We start from the raw sequence: 15,160 nt of genomic DNA on the forward strand, positions 1-15,160 counted from the left end.
AGACTACTGGCATAATCCAGGCAAGGTATAAGAAGGGCCTGAAGTAGGACAGGGAAATGGAACTGACTGGACTTATGAAGCAGATTGACCTAGAGATCTCCCAATTCCAGACCAAGAGGTAAATGCCAGGGTGCATAATTTCTCAAGATCCAAACCTACCTGCTAAACAGCCTTTCTCCTTCTCGCCCTCACCCCAGATAAACACACATACCAAAACATCACACCCTTTCCAAAAGATAGGAAGCAGGATGCACACTGGGATCCTGGACAAATGCCCAACTGCCCCAGGGTGGCCTGATCGGGGTGCAAAGCCTAGACAGCACACAGGGTTTCCTTGTTCCCCCCACTGGGTTTAAGTGAATTTTTAAAACGCTCTTCCCTGGCTACCCGAGGATTAGCCATGTGTTTCAGCAAGTGATTGAAAATCATTACTCGTCTCTTTTGGTTGAACCTCAAACGTTTGAAATGTACACAGCTTGGCAGGCTGGCCAGGGCAGCTGAGCTTGAAGAGGACATGTCCCAGCCATCTGTTGCCCTGCTTCATACCAGCCTTCTGCCCTTCCCGCTGCTGAGGAGCGCAGGGCTTGACAGGCAAATGCAGGACAAAGACAACTGCAGCCCTGGCTTCAAACAGTTGCTCACCCTGTGTCTTGGAGGTGGGGGGAAGGGAAGTTATTGCATTGTTTTTATGTGCTTTGCCTTGAGATATGTTTTTTCTTCACCTTAGAGATCCAGCGAGTTTTAGGGACAGAGACAAATTCCCTGTGATTTCTCCTCCATCAGAGCAGCTCACACTGTGCTCAGCTACTCTGTGGTGATTCAGGCAACGTGAAGATTAGAATTTCATTTAAAAATATTTAAGTATTTTAAAAACTGCTATTAATAAGTATTGTAAGTGTACGAATGCATTTAATAAACACGTTTAGCCCATCAAGTGGTTTAAATTGCATCACCATGGGGAGGGCAGTCAATTTTATTATCCTTTTTTATTAATTTCCTTTTTAAGAAAAGGTGTTTCTTATTGATTTCAGAAAGAGGAAAGGAGAGATAGAAACATCAATGATGAGAGAGTTATTGATTGGCTGCCTCCTGCACACCCCTTACTGGAGATGGAGCCCACAACCCGTATGGTATATTTGTCACAATTGATGGATCCATATTGAGACATTATTATCAATTAAAGTCCACAGTTTATTCAGATGTCTTTAGTTTTCACCTAATGGCCTCTTTTTCTGTTCCAGGGTCCCATCTAGGGAACCGCATTACATTAAGGTGTCAGGTCTTCTTGAGCTTCTCTTGGCTGTGACAGTTTCCCAGACTTTCCTTGTTCCTGATGACCTTGTGAGTACTGGTTGAGTATTTTCCTCTGCTTGCAATCCCTCTATAGGGATTTATGTATTTTTCTCCTGAGTAGACTGGAGTTATGGGTTTAAAGGAGGGTGATCACAGAGGTAAAGTGCCATTTTCATCTCATCATATCAACAGTCTATGCTACATCATGATTTATGACTGTTGATGTTCATCTTGATCACCTGCCTGAAGGACCATTTGTCAGATTTTCTCACTGTAAAGTTTCCCTTTCCTTTCCTTTCCTTTCCTTTCCTTTCCTTTCCTTTCCTTTCCTTTCCTTTCCTTTCCTTTCCTTTCCTTTCCTTTCCTTTCCTTTCCTTTCCTTTCCTTTCCTTTCCTTTCCTTTCCTTTCCTTTCCTTTCCTTTCCTTTCCTTTCCTTTCCTTTCCTTTCCTTTCCTTTCCTTTCCTTTCCTTTCCTTTCCTTTCCTTTCTTCGTTACTCTTCACCTGAGGATATTTTTTCCATTGATTTTTAGAGAGAGTGGAAGGGAGGGAGGGAGGAGGAGATACACACACACACACACACACACACACACACACACACACACAGAAGCATAGATGTGAGAGAGACACATAGATTGGTTGCTTCTCACATGGGCCCCAACTGGGGCCAGGGATCCAACCTGCAACCCAGTCAAGTGCTCTTGACCGGCAATCGAACTCCAGACCCTTCAGTGCGTGGGCCGACGCTCTAACCACCAAGCCACACAGGCCAGAGCTATAAAGTTTTCTTTTTAAAAGAAATTATGTAAGTGTGGGCTTATAGATATTTATTTTATACCTCGGGTTATAATCTAATACTACTTTCTTTTAGTCTTCAAATTGTTCCAGCTTTGGCCACTGGGAGCTTTCCATTGACTCCTGTGCGCCTGTACTCTTGTGACTCCTGTGACGTACCCCATCAATGTGGGGGTTTTTGTAAACTCGGTTTTGTGAGGACTTTGGCACATGCACCATCTGGCGTCTCTGAGACCAGGCTGGCACCTATAGTGGGTGCGCCTGCAAGAATCCGCGCTGCGCCAGCCTGGGCACGTCTGCTCATAAAGAGCAGAGCAACGAAGAGCTGAGGCCTTCCTGTGCTGGGGTCCGTCTGGCTCCACAAACGCCAGGCTTGTAACAGAGAATCTGGAGTGATAGCATTGTCTTGTTTGTTTAGTACTTGCTGTAAGTTTTAGTTATTTATTGCCTGACTTTTATGTTTATGAGGGGGATAAAGAGTGATTGTTGGATATTTAGATAATTACTCACTCAACTCTGAAACAAAAATTTCCACTACTTTTCTTTCTAGCTTTTAGATTGGTTTAATTGAAGACTATTCTAATCTCAAAAGACAAATTGTGAAAAAAAGGCTGTTGGTAGGAGTTAAGAGCACTAACCCTGGTACACAGCTTCCTTGATTTAAATCCTTGACCTTGGCCAAATTACTCCACTCCTCTGTACCTCAGTTTCTTCCCCTATGAGAGGGGAATGCTGCCCAGCCGGGCGTGGCTCAGTGGTTGAGCATCGACCTAGGATCTAGGAAATGGTGGTTCGATTCCCGGTCAGGGCACATGCCCGGATTGCGGACTCCATCCCCAGTCAGGAGCGTGCAGGAGGCAGCCGATCAATGATGACTCTCTCATCATTGATGTTTCAACTCTCTCTCTCCCTCTCCCTTCCTCTCTCTGAAATCACTAAAGATATATTTTTTAAAAAAGGAGGGAGAATGCTAATGGTGGACTCACTCAAAGGTTTGCTAAGTGAGTAAAATACACAAAATGATTAGAATAGGGCCTGACATATAGTGGGTGCTGTGTAATGGTGTCTATCATTATTATTTATAACCACCTGCTATGGTATGAATGTTTGTATCTCCCCCCAAATTATGTTGAAATCCTAATCCCCAAGGTGATTGGGCCATAAGGGTAGAGCCCTGATGATTGGGATTAGTGCCCTTATAAAAGAGGACCCGCAGATTTCCCTAGTTTCTTCCCTCCTGTGAAGATGTAATGAGAAGTCTGTGACTTCTAAGAGGACCCTCATCAGACCGTGATCTTGGACTTCCAGTCTCCAGAACTGTGAGAAATGAGTTTCTGTTGTTTATAAGCTACCCAGTCTATGGTGTTTTGTTATAGCAGCCTGAACCGACTAAGACACCATTCATCTGTATGACCAGAATTTTCTCAGAACTGTGTGACCAAAGCAAAATACAAAAATAAGCTGTATGCTGAGACTGACATAAAGCTGTAAATTGGTCAGGGCTCCAATTTAAAAATGTAACGGAAACCGACTCTGGATGAGTTAAGCATAAGAGGAATTTACAGAAAGGATGCTGGGTAGCCCACAGAATCTCTAGGAAGGCCAGAGAGCCAGGCTCAGGGCAGGAATGACAACAAAGGATGCTGGACAGCAGCCAAGAGCATGGCCAGAAGTATGGCACAGAAGCTATCTAGAGAGTCCTGCCCTGGCCTCAGAACCCTGGGAAGCTTGTGCCACAACCAGGGCTGGGGCCTGAATGATGACCCTGCTGCTGCTGCTGCTGATACCCTGGAATCTGGACATGGTGACCACAGCTGCTGCTGCCACTGGCACAAGAAAAGGTTCTTTGTGGTTGTCCCTGTGTGGACCCTAATTCAGAGTCCAAGGAGGTGCACCTGATTGGTGGAACCCAGATCACATGTCTAAGCTCAGTAGATGAGGGGAGCTGGGAAGCAAGTGTCTGGCCTTTTCAGCCTCTATAGTGGAAGCTGAGCAATGGGCTCTAATTTCCACTAAGACTCATAGGATGGAGTCTTCCACACACCTGGGAAGGGATTCTGAGGCTGGGCAGCCAAAATATGACAGATGTTATCCATCACCCCTACTTTCAAATTTTGTTCCATCATTGATGGACTTCATAATAAGCAAAAGTTTGAAAAACACTGGCCCATTGCTCTGGTGTCCCTTATATTTTTCAAGTCATAGGGATAGGTGAATAATTTCTGTGAGTTCTAAGGAAGACAAAAGCTCTACTGGTTGGATTTGGGCTGGACTTTCCATGGAGGCTGTGACTCCTGGCCTTAAAGGATGTTGCATTCCAAATTTTTATAAATGACAGTAGATGTTCCTGTAATTCATAAAATGAAAATTCCTTTATTTTTTGTCAATTTTAGAGAGAGAGAAGAATATCAATTTGTTGTTCCATTTATTTATGCATTTACTGGTTGCTTCTTGTGTGTGCCCTGAACTGGGGATCAAACCTGCGACCTTGGCATATGGGGATGACTCTCTAACCAACTGCGCTGCCCAGCCAGGGCTGCAAATTCCTTGGAAAGATACAAAAGTGATTGTTGTTTTTACCATTCTGCATTTTTTTGGATCAACAGATACTAAAATTACTATTGCCATCCTGTGGAGTCTTTGAAATTTTTTGCTGTGAGAAAGAAGTCTTCATATTCGAATGTCGGAAACCCTGAGCATTGCCTAAATGAAGAAATGGAGTCCCAGGAGGTCAAATGACATGTGCAAGGTCGCACAGCTGGTTTGGTGGCAGGCTCTGGGCCTGGTGCCCCATTCCTCGGTGTTCCCCCTTGTTGTGCAGGCCTGGCCATCCAGCCCCACAGCCATGGCCTTCCTGAGGCAGGTCTTGACAGGAATCCCGAAGCTGCTTTTGAATACTGGCCTGTGGCCACTGCTGCTGCTTTATTTGTTCCTACCTTCTGGTGTGGGAAATCCCAAGTGGCTTTCTCTCTGCCTCAGGCTCCTCCTTGGAGAGAAGAAGAAAACAAATAGAGCAAGCAGACAGTAGCCCCCACATTGGTGCTGGGCTTCACTGGCTGGCCCGGGCCCTCCTCTGGCTCCTCTTAGTGTGGCTAACCTCCTGCCTTAACCTTTCACTTGCTCCACATCCTAATAAACAGATTCCCTGGCCCTGCACTCACACCCTGGCTCCCAGCCATGAGGCTAGGTCAGATCCTACTGCCCGCTGAGTGCACTCTTAACAATGGAACAGCCTGTCTCCTTGCCTGGCCAGCCAGATCTGGACCCAGCCACCCCTGAGGAAGCTTCTGGAAGCAGGGTTCATACTCTACCCGCCCTGGGATCCTCAGCACCCAACATGGCCCAGCAAACCCTGGTTGAAGAGATGAATGACCTGCTCTGTTTGGCTGCTGCCCACACCTAGTCGAAACATAGTGGAGCAAAGGGAAGTGGAGGTGTTGAGAGGACAAACTATGTGAAAGATATTTTTTGTCTACACCACCTGGGGGTATTTCTGTCTTGTATTGACACTAGTTATTTAGATCTGAAACCACGATGCCATAGACAAGATCTGGGCTGTGGCCGGCCCAGGCCAGAGCAGGGAAAACTGTCCTTGGGAGTGCCAAGAGAACTTCAGGCAAAGTCAACTTAGCTAAACCAGGGAGAAAGACATTCATTCATTCATTCATTCATTCATTCATTCATTCATTCATTCATTCAATATGTATTGAGTACCATGTGTGTCTGGTTTTATGCTAGGCAGCCAAAGATTCAATGGTAAATGAGAAACACTCTCTGCCCTCAAGACGTTTATTTTTATTTTTTTGTTAATTCTCACCAGTGGATATTTTTTCCATTGATTTTTAGAGAGAGTAGGAGGGATGGAGGGGGAGAGAGAGAAACATTGATGTGAGAGAGACACATCGGTTGGTTGCCTCCCGCACTCACCCCGACCAGGTTTGGGAATTGAATCTGCAGCCCCGGTACGTGCCCTTGACCGGGAATCAAACAGGCGACCCTTTGGTTGCATGGGCTGACGCTCTAAACCACCGAGCTACACCAGCCAGGGCAGCCCTCAAGATGTTTAGAGTGAAGAAGATAAAGCAGGGAACTGATATCTATAGTGGATTATGATGCACGCTGAAATAATAATAGCTAATATTTATTGAGTGTTCACTATATGCCAGATTCCACACTAAGCTATTGACTATGCATTGTTGCAGGTAATCCTCATAGGAACCCTATTATTGGGTATTACTATTATTTCCATCTTACAGATGAGAGAATAGAGGCATGGAGAGGTTAAGTGACTTGCTCAAGGTAACACAGCTGGTGTGAGTGGCATGCCTAGAATTTAAATCCAGATAGTTTGACTCTAGGGTCAAAGCTTCTAGCTCCTCCGCTATAGCTCTGCCTCATCACAATAGAGAAAAGCACAGGATACTATTGTAGCACATAATAGTAAACCTAATGTGAGAGGGCATGGAAGGCTTCTTTGAGGAGGTGACACATAAACAGAGTCCATAAGGAGAATAGGGAGGAAAAGGCATTCCAGATTGAGGGAACAACATGTACAGAGAGCAGAAGCAAGAAGCCATTAATTACTATTTCATGAACACGGACTGCTTGCCAAGGACATCTAGAAGCATTCAGAGACTGTAACTAGTGTCAACATAACTGGCTCGTAATGAATGGAGAGAAGATTGGAGAAGAGGCTGAAGGTTTCAGTAGGCACCAGTTCACAAAGGTCTTTAAAAGCCAGGCCAAGGGGTCATGACTTTATCCAAAGCACAGTGGACAGACACTGAAGGATCATCAGGAGAGTTTCACAATCAGGTTGCACTTCAGAAAGCTCAGTTTTTAATTATACTTCGAAGAAGAAATTGAGTCAAGCAAGACTGGAAGCCATCAGGGTTGTCCAGTCAGGAGATGTTGGTGACCTGCAGAAGAGCTTGGCTGTGGCTCGAGGGAAAATTAGCATAGATATGATTTTATTGTTGTAGAGGAGGTCATCCTAAAATCAGAAGATTGGTGGAGACCCAGACACCTAAGTGAGCCTCAGAGGGTCAAGGGTCACCACTGGTCCAATGTCAGGCAAAAGGCCAAAGGCTGATCAGGTAAGTGGATGGTAGAAGAAAAATCCAGCAGAAGCTTGTTGGGGACTCGGCAATGGGAATAAGAGGCCAGCGAAAGGACTTTAGCCCCTAGATGGCTGGATGAGGAAAGAGAATTTTCCACTAGACAAGGAGAGACGGGGACTCAGTGGGAAACCAGCATCAGGAACCAGGGCCCCGCAGGCTGTCCTGGACTAGCAGCAACACTGAGGCTGCTCATCTGCAAGACGGAGATGCAGAGTTCCTTCTGCACCCCCTTTCCTTACCTATAGCCAAACGGGTCCTATTTAATCAGGCCTGGCTTCAAGACTGGAGAGAGGGGGCAGTGTCTTGAAGAGAAAAGAACAGAGCTTTGACCTCAGACAGACTGAAGTTTGAACCTCATCTGGAGTCATTTACTAGTTCTGTGACCCCAGGCAAGTTACTTAATCTCTCTGAGTCTTAGCTCACTCATCTTTAACATGAGGATAACAATATCTACACCAGGGTTGTTGTGAGGATGTGGGAGTTGACATGTAAAAGGCCAGGGCTGGCACCAGAGTGGGTGCTCAGTCAAGCCATCAACTGTTACTTCCCCTTTATCAGAAGCCATCTATGGCCCTAGCTGGTTTGGCTCAGTGGTTAGAGTGTCGGCTTGCAGACTGAAGGGTCCTGGGTTTGATTCCGGCCAAGGGCATGTACCTCAGTTGCAGGCTTGATCCCTGGCCCCAGTGGTCGGGGCAAGTGCTGGAGGCAGCCAATCGATGTGTGTCTCACATTAATGTTTCTCACTCTCTTTCTCCCTTCCACTCTCTCTGAAAAAGCAATGGAAAAAATATCCTCAGGTGGGGATTTTTTTTTAAAAAAAAGAAGTAATCTATGTGCTGGGCCCTGGGCCGAGGGCTTTGGTGCTATGTTATCTTCCTCTTAACAAATCAAGGGCGATATTATGATTCCCATTTGTGGACTAGGAAACAGGCTCAGAAAGATTAAGAAATTTGTCCAGAATCACATTGCCAGCAAATGTGTTTTTCTCTGAAGTCCACCAAGTGTTATCCTGAGCTTTGGTCTGCGTTCTTTGTACAACTTTTTCTGTATCAACTGACCACCTATACTATCTTTGCTTAATATTTCATTTAAATTAGTCCCCGTTTTCACTTTAATTAATTTGCTTTTAAAAAGAGCTTTATTCAACAAAGGGGGAAAGGGGACATCTATAATACTTTCAACAATAAAGATAAAAAAAGAAAATAAAATAAAAAGAGCTTTATTGACATCTTAATTCACATACCATCCAATTCACCCATATAAAGCTTACTATTCAATGTTGCTTAGTATAGTCACAGAGTTGTGCAACCATTCCCACAATAAATTTTAGAATGCTTTTATAATAAATTTACTTTTAAAGGAAACTTTGTATTGTTCCCATAAATGGAAAACTTATATTATTTACCATAAATGGAAGTCAAAATAAAAATAAATAAAGCAAGGACTAGGCAATGTTATTACATGCCCTCTAGCTAGCACAGCCTGTGATGTATCTGGGTTTGAGAATTTTCCTTGCCAAAAAGGGAGATTAGCAGGTGTTAAAGAGCTGTTAAGACACACTAGCAGTAAACTGAGATCCTCTTTTTAGCATAATCAGAAAAATAGAAAGAGAATTAAAAAGAAACTTACTTTTTTATGGTGTAATTTGATGCCACATCCTTGAACTACCTAGAATCATCCTATGCGTACAACCCACACTTGCCTCCTTAAGGTAAGGAAAGTGACTTATCCAATGTCATACGGTGAAGTAATGGTAGATTGGGTCTGGAACTCAGGCTTCTAAACTTCTAATGCTGTGTTCTTTGCACTATATACCACAGTCCTCTTTGCAATCATTAATTTAAATTAGAGTGCCTAACGTGTGCTAGACTTCCGTGTTGAAAATTCATAAAGCATATATTTTATAGCTAGAAGGAAACTCAGAAATAATCTAACCCAATTCATTTCATTTTGCATGTGAGAAAACCAATGAATTTCTTCACCTAAGCATGTTTAGAATTGCCTGTCAGTCAGTCGACTAGAACATATAACCAACGATACAGCTACAAACAGCCCAGAATTAAAATGATCCTCATCTGGTCTTGGGTTTAAACCAAGCTTCCTGATATCTCAGTTTTGACCTAACTTCAGTCTTCCTCTTTGATTTAATCCTTTGGTCTATCCCAACCTCTGATGAGTAGTTTCCTCTTGACCCAAACTACCAAGATGTGTTTAAGAATCACAGACATGAGGGAATTAGTTGGTGGGGTGAAGAGGTAAGTTATATGAGAAAGATATGTGAGGTTGTCAAGAACTGTGAATGCTCTGAGATTTTACGTTCCTTGCAGACTAACAAGTTAGCCTGCCATGGTTTTATGGATGCTGGCAGAACACACCAGACTTCTAGGTCAGAAACAGAGGACTTCGTTATTCACAGCAATAGCAGTAGCAAGAGTATTGACATTGTCTTATGCTGGTTCCCTGAGCCCCAATTCCTCAAGACAATGCAAAGAGGGCCAGGTGACACCTGAATACACAGTGAGACACCTCACAAAGGAGGAATCCAAAGCTTAGGGAACCAGATCTTAAATGACAGACAGCAAGCATGCCTGTACTTTGCTCTGAGAAAGACACTATCTTATAAAGATAGCCAGGAACAAAGGGCAGTCGGTGACTGCTCACCAGGCATGCAGAATTGTCTCCCAACAACAGTTAAATTACATATATGACTAGTGAGCTCACAGTCCTCCAGCTACACCAAAAGACAAAGGATGGGGAAGTGGAAGCACAGACTGACTAGTCCCGTCCTTTGTACATTAATTCTTATTGGTTTCAATTATGAAAAGAACATGTGGAGGCTTGCTTGTGGATTTTGACATGTGTCTCACTTTTGATACAATTCACTGCTTTGACAGGGTTTAGACAATGTAAATTATTTCTTTGCACAGCTGATAGAAAACTCTAGAAGCTCTATAACTCCACAGAAAGGAGAAGAATATAGCCTTCCAAGTGCTATCTGTTTCCTGGAGATAGTGCATGCTGGGAGAACCCATGCTGGCCAAACTGCAATCATGTCTGGGATGCACACCCATGTCTTGCATCCTGCCCATCAATACCTGTAATAAATGTGGCAAGGTTTGCCAGTCACCAATCAATAAGATTCCTGGCTTGTTTTAGTCTCTCATTTCAAACCAGGACTAGATGGTAAAGTCAGGCTTTACTTGTTAAGTGGGCTCCATCTCTGAGGCAGCCAGTTGGTATCTATAAACAAGATCCAGAATTCAGGCCTCTAGTTGCCAGGTCTCAAGGCTGTTGGTTTCGTTCCTCTGCCTGGAGGAGTATGAATTCCTAGGCTAAAGGAAGGCCAGTGCAGCTCAGGACAAGACCTTATGGATATTGCCAGAGCCACACCAGGATCTGGGATATGGTCCACAGAGGGATTCCGTGGCATTCTATATAGGTCCTCTTTGCAACCACATCAGATGGAAGTTAATCAGTGGGCTGGACAGAGGCAGAGAGAGCCTGGCAGGTGAGTCAGTGACCACGCCCTCCAACTACGGGCAAAGGGCAAAAATTATGTCAGGAAACCAGGCAAAATTCAACACTTCAGGGCAAAGGCCATTTAAGTGGAATAGCCTGAGAGGTAATACTAAAAGTGATGGGAGGCCACAGATCTCCAGCTGCTCTAAGTACAAATATAATATAAATATAATTTAGAGCTGGCGATCCTAAGTGATCCTTCCATCTTATTACCTTCTGGAGAACTCTGTTTGGAATTAGGAAATAGAAGGAGATAGACAAAGGGGTCCACGGGGCCTTTTTCCTTGCCCAAGCAATGAACAAACTACAGCTTTTATACACAGTTCCTTGGAACTACAGTGAAGAATTTTAGTTCAGGAAGATTCCCCAAAGAACTATAGCTGCTTATGGACTCTATACTGCCACAGTGTATGGTCCCTTGTTGTAATCCCAGACAGCACCACAATCGGAAGAGGACTTCCTTCTTCCTGTAAGAAGTCATGAGACCTAAAGTCATCTCAAGAATGTCTAGCAATCTCTTGGACTGTGATCTCAGTGACACCTCCCACATTAATGCTAAGACTGCCCTACCTGGTATGGTTCAGCTGGGTGGAGCATCAAAAGGTGGTGGGTTTGACTCCCCATCAGGGCACATACCCAGGTTTTGGGTTTGATCCCCAGCCAGGGCCCATCTCTAAAAAAAAAAAAAAAAAAGCAATGAAAAAATATTCAAAAAGTGGAGACTCTTTTTAAAAAAATGCTAGGACTCGTGTCCCATGACCAATATTTATTACTGATTGTGACAAAACTTCCTCCCTACTGTGCAGTGAGCTTAACCTTTGAACTGTGCACACCATTAAATGTTCACCTGTCTCAAACAGGAAAAAGCAACCTGTGCGGGGTGATTGAACTCTAGCATTGCTGGCAGCCTGGATCCCAGGAATGCTGTGCAGACTCTTGGGTTTGTATGTTTCTGTTTATTGTGAAAAGAAAGATTGATTTACAAACTCTGGGTGGTTGGACAGCCTTGCTGGAGAACAGTGCTCACCAAAAAGCACAGAATTTCCACAGCAGATTTTGAGAGTTGACTTTGGTTTACTTTTGTTAACCCTTTCTACACTTGACCTCTACATAGTGGCAGACTAGTACCAACAGTTACCAAGTCTGAGAGTAAGATCCAAGAAATGGTTTGTGAATTGGATGGAGTTCATTCCTAAACCAGGTGACTGTACACAGATTGAACTTTCAAGGTACTGTTTTAGAGTTTCTAGAGGCCTGTCACTCTGGGAACCTCCTGGTGAGCTGGCATCCTGGGACTTTGCCTAGCCCACCCAGCCAGACTTCCTGCTCAGCTGTAACCTGAAAACTGGGGCTTCTCATACTCCATGTAACACATGTATCTAATACACGATGTTTGGAAAATGCCACTGCATTAGTTTTCTATGGCTACTGTAACGAATTACCACAAAATCGGTAGCTGAAAAAAACAGATTTTTATTTTACAGGCTAAAATCAAGGTGTTGGTAGGGTTGGATTTCTTTCTGGAGCCTCATTGACTCCTCCACACAGGCCAGCTGGGAAAATAGTCATTAAGCTCGTCTTTACATTTACTTACCTCTGTTCAAATGTAATTCAGGAGGGGACTGCAGTAGACAGAATAACAGTCCTCCCCAAAAATGTCCCCATCCTAATCCCCAGAACCTGTGAATATATTAGGTTACATGACAAAGGGGAATTAAGGTTAAGATAGACTTAAGGTTGTTAATGAGCTGATCTGAAAATAAAGAGATTATCCTGGATTTTCAGGGTGGACCAGTGTAATCACAAAGATCCTTAACAGTGGAAGAGGGAGGCCAGGAGAGGTATCAGTCAGGGGGAGATGTGACTATGAAATAAAGATCAGAGACATGGAAGACTTTGAACATGGAGAAAAGGGGTCATGGTCCAAGAAATGTGGGTGGCTTCTGGAAGCTGGAAAAGGCAAGGAAACAGATTTTCATGTTGCTAGGAGAGCTCTGATCTTCATACTCCCCAGTCTTTGAGTGAGTCTGCGTTTGTGGCTTCCCATTAGGTATTAACGCAGACTTGCAGATCATTTCCCAGATGTCACTTTCTATCAGTTTCACATCCACCTTTCTGGACAAAGACTTCACTCAACTGTACAGTTCCCTGTGCTTTAGGAAAAAGGTGAAGCTTTGGAATGGGAGGCTCTGTGATCTGACCAATGTGCTAGCAGAAGCAATATTTGGGGGGAAAAGGAAAATCATGGAGCCCTAAATGATGCTTTTGAACCACCTTTAAAAAGGCCCCTGTTTTCCACAACACGCTACAATGAAGCTAATGTTTCTGTTATGAAAGCCCTCCACTGCAGTTTCAAATGTCTGCTTTTTTTTTTTTTTAAAGCCACAGCAAAGGCTAACCCTGTTTTCTCTCCAGCTTTACCGGATCAGGAATTCTTCCCCAAAGACTGCTGTTTAACTACATTGTTGCTATTTATCAGAAACCAAAAAGGTGGCTTTTTGTCGTAGTTTTTAATAGGGACGAGCAACTTTATTTTGGGCAACAATAACATTCAGAATGCCTCTTGCCTGAAGCTCCTCTTCTCAGAACTCCACCCTACCCTCCAAGTCACTTTTGGTTGGTGATGAAACACGGAATGCATCAGGCCCCAAAGAGATCTTCTGTGTTGAGTGTAAAGGAAGAGGTGGAAATCCGCAGGGGAGGATTAGAACAGAAACTATTTTGCAGCCCCAACTTGGTCGCTGAATCCCCCTGAAGTGTCGTAAATGGCAACCGTCCTGCACACTTAACACCAGTGGAAATGACGACGGACAGGCGTGCAGACCTTTTGAGGAAATGTGGGGAGGAGACCCGTGTTTTTTAAGGCCCTGCTTAGGCATTATTTGGCAGAAAGAGCACTCTGCTTTCTGACATGACCTTCTAGCTCAACACCGAACTGAAAACTTTCCCTCCTCCCTCCCCCACTGCTTTGTTTGTGGGTTGGGTGTGTTTCTCCTGGAACCCCAGCTCTCTGGGGGCCCCTGAACCCCAGCACCACCTTCCAGACCCAGCCCGAGGACAGGCTCGACTGCACTTAAGCGCAGAAACCACCCAGCTGGCACAAGCCTTCCGCAGAGGGGTCCAGGCTTGGCGGACGGCCGCCCGCTCCTCCCTGCAGCCGAGGCGCGGAGCCCGGGAGACAGCGCCGGAGGCCCCGAGCGCGCCGGCGGGCGGGTGGCTGCAGGGCCCCGCGCGCCACCGCGCGAGCTGCTGGGTCAAAGCCTGGGCCGCGCCGCCCGCTCCGCGAGGAAGTGACGACTGCGCCGTCCCGAGAGCAACAAAGTTTGAGTCTGCGGGCCGCGCTCGTCCGCGCCCAGCGCCCCTCCGAGCCGCCCCGGGAGCCAGCGCGCAGGTGAGCCGCGGACTTGGCGCCCCCTCCGTCGCGGGGGCGCCGCGGTGGAGCTCGGAAGCCGTCCGGGCGGGTGCTTGGCCGCGCTGGCGGGGACGTGGGGGGCCGGGTTGGGCCCGCCGCGCTGGGCGCTGGGGTGCGGCGGGCGCTGCTGGGAGGGAGCTCGGCGGGCGCTGCAGGGAGGGAGCTCGGCGGTCGGGGCCGCGGCCCGGGCTGCGCTGCGCCCCCGTGGTCGCCGGTTCGCCCCGGGACTTCAAACAGCCCTGGCTGTAGGCGGGCCGCTCCAGGTGCTGCCGATCAGAGAGGAGGGGTGCAGGAAAGGGGCTTACGGCGGCCTGCGTCCGAGGCGGGGCGCCACAGTCTCCCCACAACCCCTCCCGGTGCTTCCCGGGGGAAGCGTGCTGTTCCTCTTCGCGGCCCTTGGTGAGGTCGCAGGTAGGAAGTTAAAGGAACTTTCCCCCCACTTTTCTTTGCTCTTCCCTCCAGTGACGTAGATCAGAGCAACCTAGAAGCTTGGGAAAACAACCCTCAGCATTTTCAAAAAGCAAAGACAGAATCGCCCCAGAGTCCCCTTCAAACAGATCCCACCCTTTCTCCTCCCACACCAGGTCCCGAACCTGACAGTAATCACTAAGGCCTAACACTTTGCAATTTAGCCGTAAAAACTGTCAGCACGCCCACGTACATATGTGAGTGGTTTCTATATAAAACTCGAAACCCGCTTCCAATGGACTCTGTGGCATGTCGCTCTTTTCTGTTTTCTGAAACTGCTGGGGCTGCAGGAATGTGCTGGGGAACTTTGATGGTGGTTCCCGCCGCTCTCGGTAGCCTAGTGGCGCAGGGTTTTTTCAAGAACAGCTGAGAAGTTTATGACATCCCTGCAAAGTATCCCGGGGCTGGCGGGCCAGGCGGGTGGCGCCCGGGCTCCGGGGCTGGGAGACTGCAACTGTAGCAGCAGCGGCCTGGCAGCGGCGGGGACGCGTTGTGTGTGCAGGAATGTACGTCCGTGCGGTGGAGATTCCACACGGGATGGCCAGAGGTTGAA

General features: G+C 46.2%; 1 protein-coding gene across 3 annotated transcripts in view; it reads left to right on the forward strand.

Moving 5' to 3' along the window:
- The window catches only part of MIDEAS (mitotic deacetylase associated SANT domain protein), a 104,992-nt gene that overhangs the window by 24,738 nt on the left and 65,094 nt on the right, over positions 1-15,160 (forward strand). For 2 of the 3 annotated variants that reach the window (XM_087819281.1, XM_087819289.1), the window contains one exon: positions 1,242-1,341. The gene's annotated coding sequence lies outside the window, so the exon portion shown is untranslated. Of the gene's footprint in view, positions 1-1,241; positions 1,342-13,973; positions 14,119-15,160 lie in introns of those variants that run through there. The other variant, XM_087819288.1, reaches the window with a different exon arrangement.

Source organism: Miniopterus natalensis, chromosome 1 (assembly GCF_054644295.1).
Source record: "Miniopterus natalensis isolate mMinNat1 chromosome 1, mMinNat1.hap1, whole genome shotgun sequence".
NCBI lineage: Eukaryota > Metazoa > Chordata > Mammalia > Chiroptera > Miniopteridae > Miniopterus > Miniopterus natalensis.